Genomic DNA, 6,694 nt, shown 5'->3' with positions numbered 1-6,694 from the left:
TGTTTCTGATGCTCCACCTGCCCAGGTGATTAATCATTTTTACTTTTGTTCTTGGATTTAATGAGAAACATTGCTTAGAAAACATCTTGGTTTTTGTAGTTCTGTGCATTGTTATGAGAATTTTTTCTCTGTTTTTTTTTCTTTCTCAAACCAAAAAGGAAGTTCTTCACAAACTTGGAGCTTTCAGTTTTTAGCATTTCTGGAACTCAGGATAGAGAAACCATGCAAACAAATGGACTTCTGACAGAGTTTTAACTGAGGTATCAGACGGGCACCCTTGATGGTACCAGATTTAGCTTTTTCAGGATGAGTGAAAATGTTGCCAATAGTTTCTGCTGCTTTGTGTGGTGGTGGTGGTGTTGTGTGGGGTTTTTTTCTTCCATACTAACTAAACATGTCTAATCAGTCAACTAATCAGTCTCTCTTATTCACATTGTTAATACTATATTCACATTTTAGAGTAGTACGTTAACAAAGCCTACTTCTGCCTGTGTTTTCTTCAGCTTGGTGCCCTTGTTACAGTTATACATCATTGAAGTACTTCATTCGTACGATATATACGATGACTATACATCATCAGAGTGAGCTAGTGCTCTCATAACATATTGCATTAATACATCAACAAGTCTAGCTGAGGCTCCAGTAATCTATTGGTGTAATATACCATAAGGTAAGGTATATTTATAACTATAGGCTAGTCTGTCTATAAATTATGAATGTCAAGGAATTGGGATCATAGCAGGCAGATTTTGGGGATGGATTGATTTGAATGGTACATTATTTTACTAGTCTTTCCAAGGAGTTGGAGGTAGGTGTGTGGGTTAAGCCCAGGTCACCTGCCTAGGGACAGTGGTGAAATGAAGTAGATCCTAATATTTGTGAGATAAGGGGCTGTGCAGACTTGGTCAAGATACTTTCATCTTCTTGCATTTTTGCAGATCTGACTGTAAAGTCAGTGTCTGGATAGCTTCTGGCAGACAGTGGTAATACACAGAAGAATCTTCTTGTGAATAGTACCTTTAGAGTTTCTTCTAAGACATAAACTAAAGCAGACACCAAAACAGTGTAAGTAGAGTTTTTACTTCAGCATGTCATAAAGTGAATTAATTTTGCAGGAATATATATTGGTGTTGTAAACTTCTCTGATGGGGGAATTGAGTTGACAATCACAGTGGGATCACAATCAGTATTTATTAAAACATGTTTTTTTTTTAATTAACTCTTGTTAATAGAATTAAGAAGTTTACTTCCAGCAGATAACTGTTCACACAGTATATTCATTTATTCCTTCACATTTCGCTTGCACACACACATAAAAATCACTCATAGCTACAAGGCAGGAGCAGCAGCTGTGAGCTGCTGGTTCTGAAGTGGAGGCTCATGTTGGCTTACCCCTGAGACTTGGATGTGCTATACCCCTCAGCATGTACACTTCTGCTCTTCGACTAATGTTTCCTGGTTACTATTTCTCCATCCACAGCCAGAGGTACTGATAGAGCCTATTCGGACACATTTGCATAGACAGGGCTTTTATGGCTTTGGCTGAAAATAAGTCACTATAGTAGCTGATGTCATGCTTCTGCTAAGAGCACTAGATTTGGTCTTGAAAGGTTTTCTCTGAGGTTCTCAAATCTGCCATCTCCAGCTCTGTGTTCCTGAAAGAAATGTTAAGTGAACAGTCAGGAACATGCATGGGAGGGGGCAGGAGTGGGAAGTGTTATGAAGAAATATTTAGAGACCTGAATGGGAGGTTTTGATAGCTTTACTTTGTTGTATGTATTGATGTAATCTCTAGGTTTTGGGTTGTTTGTTGTTGTGTTGTTTTTGTGGTTTGGGGTTTGGTTTTTTGTTTGTTTCCTTCCTCTAATGTCCTCTTTTATTCCCTCGGGGAAATATTCTTCAGTCAGAATTCAGGTAAAAATAATTAGAACTTTAGGTATTTGACCCATGGATTTTGCTGACTAACACAAAAGAGGGGGGTTTTGTTTTACTATTAAGTATAAAGTGGGGAGGTGGGGTATTCGGACTTCTGCACCCTAGTTTCATTTGAAAATATGAAACCAAGAAAAATCTAACTAATGAAATAAATTCTCTTGTAATAGAAGTTACTTAAGTTAACAAGAAATAGGTATTTCTTCAGTTCAATACTTTATTTGAAAAAATAGTACTATATTAATAAAAATAGGTAATGAACTTGAGAGTACTGATCTGCTACGTTACTGCCTTTTACAGCTCAGCCTCTAGTTTTATTTGTTTAATAGTAGGAAAATAAAATTACACATTTTAACACCATCCAATATTAATACATGAGGTAAACTACTACAAAAATATGCAAATTGATTTTCATTGTGGAAATTGGTAAAGCTGTGGTAGTCTAACTGTGATTAGGCACTAAACTGTTCATCTTTATCTCTAATCAGGTATAAGAAACACCTTTATTTCAGGTAAAGATAACAGTCTGGGAGGAATTAGATTTTTAGAATATGAATGCTGGATTGCTTGAAGCCTTCAAACAATGTTAGCCCATGTGTATTTAGACATGTATGTAAATGCACTTTTAGAAAAAAGCACATTCTAACTATGGTTTTTAAAGAACATGTCCCAGTGTTAGGAAATCGGGATAAGTAAACTCTTCTGGTACTCACTGACTCATGAGAATACTTTAGATGAAGAAAAACAAGCTGCAGTTTAGATTTAATTTGATCCAGTAATGGCATCTGCAGGCAGAAGAGGAGACTACATCTGATTCACCTCTGCAAATACAAGCTATTATTTTTGGACAGGAAATTTCTAATTCTAAACAAGTCCTGTTGCTTTTGTATGTTTTGAAACTTTTCTGATTTCATGGTAAGGTGTTTTTTTGGTTTGTTTTGACTTTTTTATTATTTTAGGAGTGCATTTTAATTCCCTTTGTAGCTTCCAGTAGGATCTGAGGTTGTGTGTGCATTTTCCCAAGGAAGGGCTGTTTGCTTTCTTTTGAAGTCACAATAATATTTTATTTTTTATATATATATAAAAATATATATATTTGCCATCTTTTCTTTATTTTCTGCTCTTTTTAGGACTTGAAATCATTACATGGAACAAGATCTGGTCACTCTTTAATTTTTTTCCTGCCCTCTTTTTTGTTTGTTTGTTCTTGTTTTCTTAGTATGTTTATGTTCTGCTGATAGTATAGGTTTCTAGAATAGGTGATGGTGTATATTATCTAATCTATATTTATACAATTTGATTGTTGCGGTGAAAACAGGAGAAAACTGAAAAAGAGGTCTCCTGAGCTAATGGTGGGAAGAGAAGCTGTCTTGCATACTGATATATTTATACAAAATCTTGCACTCACACGCAAGGGTATATATGTAGCTAGCCAGATATGCATATACATATATAAGCATAGAAGGCACATTTGCAAAACAGTAATGGTGCAAGAACCAGTCATAGATATGAAGTAAAACTTACTCTCCAAAAGCTGAAGAATATATTATTTTCTACTTTGAGGTCCTGCAAAGGAAACAGGATGGCTGATGTTCTGTACATCTTTGCTGTGGTGATACCTTTGTATCAGCTAGTTGTGTCAGTGAGTTAGGCTGTCTTCTTAAGATTTGTTCAGGCCTTGGTATTGAGGTTTTTAGAGAACCCTTTAAATTTTTACTTTGAATGTGTGCATTCATTCACGTGAACACTTTTCCAGTTTTCTGTTGAAGTCAACTCCTTATTTTAATTACGTTTCCTCCTCATCCCCATTTCTGGGAACCTGTTGTGCCCTATTTAGGCTGTAAATTACCTGTACTAGAACACCCTGGTTTAGGAAGCTCTGCAATGGAAGTCTGATCCTCTGCTAAGGCTATGTGCCACTGCAATCCTTCTTATCATAGCGTGTTCCATCAAGTTTATTTGTGGCTAGGAGGAATTTGAGTGTGTTTTTTGGTATAGCAAAAAACTCCTGCTGGCATTCTTCAGGCATTTAACATCACAAAACACAGTTCTGGGATGGAATTCAGAATTTTATTCATGAAATATAAAATATAAAAGTAACAATGCAACATTTTTAAGAATTATGCTTTTCAGTATTTTTATTTGCTTTAATCATAGAACTTTTAAATGCACTATTGCATTTTCTATAAGTGTAAAATGAAAATCTTATTGCTTAAAAAATGAATACATAATGTCAAATAAGTAGGGTTTTTATGAAGCATTGCCTATTGAAGATGATGATCAACATACATGGGAGAGGGAAATAAAATGTAAATCAAATTTCCAAGCACTAAATTGAATTGAAAATTCTCTATTGGCAGTTTGTATCATAATTATACTACCTATATATGGTCATGTATATAAGGATACAAAAAAACTAAGTTGAAATGATAAAATGTGAAGTTGAAACATGTAAATTAAATTATATTTAGCATCAGATACTTTGCTTCAAAGGTAAATTATTCTGTAGTTTAATTCTGGAGTATGATGGGAGTAGGTGTTCTAAATGCTTTTTAAAACAATGCTTGACCACAAGGGAATTGACAAAGAAGAGTAAGCGTGGAATAAAACAAATGCTGGTTTTTTTGAACTCAAGTCTTCTTCAGCAGTAGCTAGCAAAGTTGATAAATAGGACTCACAGTTTCTTGTTCTTCTGTTTTGCTTCTCCTCTTGCAGAACTGAGAGAATTTCCTTGTTTCTTACCCCTAAAATACCAAACTATATTCTTAAAAGCATTTGTTTAAATATTTGATGAATGAAGTTAACACTGACATAAGCTTTTCTCATTTTAACTTAGCTGGACATCAGTTCTTGTTTGGTTGACCAGTAATACGCAAGTTTCATCTCATGAATTTGGTTCTTTCTACGAGATGTTTATTCAAGTTACGAAGCCACAGTACATATAAACTTTATACACTATGCTAATCCCGCCCTGAGCCTGTAAGACACAGTCCACAAAGAAGTATGCAAAAAGTATGCAAAAGAAGAGTTCCTTTGCACTCCTCCTCCTGCTGTGCAACAGTGTATTAGTTCTAATTTTGCAGATTATCAGGAGAGGGAATCCAGAGTGTTGTGTACAAATGCTCACCGAGTGCTGTCAGGTAGCACTCTGAGGTTTGCTGTACGGAGAGAAAGAGTGATAAGCAATGGAGTAATGCAATGAGGGCATCAAATTTATTTCCTGTTTGCGTAAGACTTTTTTAGTGTGTCTGTAAGATACATTATGTTGCCTTAGATAGCTGTGGGTAACACTACCGGATTGAACCCATGCTGTTCCCTCTGCTGCTGCTAGGGTCATTGACTTCTGGGATTACCCCAGAGAAGACCACAGGTGGTTGGCTCTAGCTTCAAGAGGTCTGGGGGATCCATATAGAGTGCTTTAGACAGCTTTTGTTAGATTGTGGACCCCTATAATACTCCAGCAGCAAGAGCCCTTGCTGGGGTTCTCCTGTGTTGGTGTGCTGCTATGTCCCACAACTATTTCAGGAGATAGCTGTGATACTTCCCTGCTTAGTTCTATTGTAAAACTAAATAAAACCTCCTACTGCTAGGGCTGATTCTGTAATTCTGTATCCAAACCCATGTGCCACTTGTTAACACTTCAACGATTCTGTTAGCTGTTTTAATTCTGCCACTTGCCAGCACAGTCCCTGAACAGCATACTCAGAAAAAGATGGATGGTAAAAAAAATTCGGGACTTCTATAGTTTTGGATTTTTTTTCTTTTATTTTAGAAAAGTTCTGCTGGCTATACCATGTCTTTCCTGAAAAGAGTAGTTTCAAGATGGATATTTGATATGGTGATTATTTTTTTTTTATTATTATTTTTTTCCTCTCTTGTAAGATGGTGGAAAAGCTTGGTCAAATATTAAGCTACTTATTAGAGGACTGTTTACCAGAAGATTGTATCAGCTGTTTGTATTCCACGTCATAATTTAGTTCAGCAGTTGGTAGTATTCGTGTTGCAGCCACTAGATGGAAGTGTTTCACAAGGGTGTACCTGTGAAGAGCTCTCCTCACCAGGCGGGGAAAGGATCTCATACCACCTGAAAGTTAACACTTACACCGTATTGGTAAAAAATTAGTTCCTATAGAAAAACCTGTTTGGGGGTTTGTATAGCTTATAGGATAAGTTTTCTGTTATATATTCCCTTAAGTAATTATATGACAGCTATAATGGTGATGATAGCTGGTTTTATATGCAAAAATATGTACTATTCTAGACTTACTTTTCACATTGTTAGCTTGCAATTTCACTGTGTTAAAGTTATTATTAAAAAACCAGCATGTAATATTGCTTGTGCAAAATATATTTAAATAACTGTTTATTATCAATATCACAAATATGTTTCTAAAATAGTGGGCCTAACTCTATAAACAATCTCAAGGAATAACTTTTGTTGTTTTTACATGAATAGCAAAGAAAAAATAATTCTATTGCCTCAAAGTTAATACTGGAAAATGTATAGGTAGGAGAGATGATGGTCAGGTGAAGCAAATCCTATTCCTATTTTGACTTCTAGTTCATTCTTCAGCCACTTCTAATCACCAAAATGCTTACATTTGGACTAATGTTTTGCTGCACAGTGGCTTGGATGGCTCCTTATTCCTCCTTGTCTCTCCCACAAATCACATAGTGGGTTGAGGATGAAATTCAGAATGGAATTCAGAAATGATGGTGTTTCCTGTTGTAACTGGTAGGTAAGAAATAGTTAACAGTCTTT

Source organism: Calidris pugnax, unplaced genomic scaffold (assembly GCF_001431845.1).
Source record: "Calidris pugnax isolate Ruff unplaced genomic scaffold, ASM143184v1 scaffold63, whole genome shotgun sequence".
Taxonomy (NCBI): domain Eukaryota; kingdom Metazoa; phylum Chordata; class Aves; order Charadriiformes; family Scolopacidae; genus Calidris; species Calidris pugnax.
Note: the sequence above shows the minus strand (reverse complement) of the source record.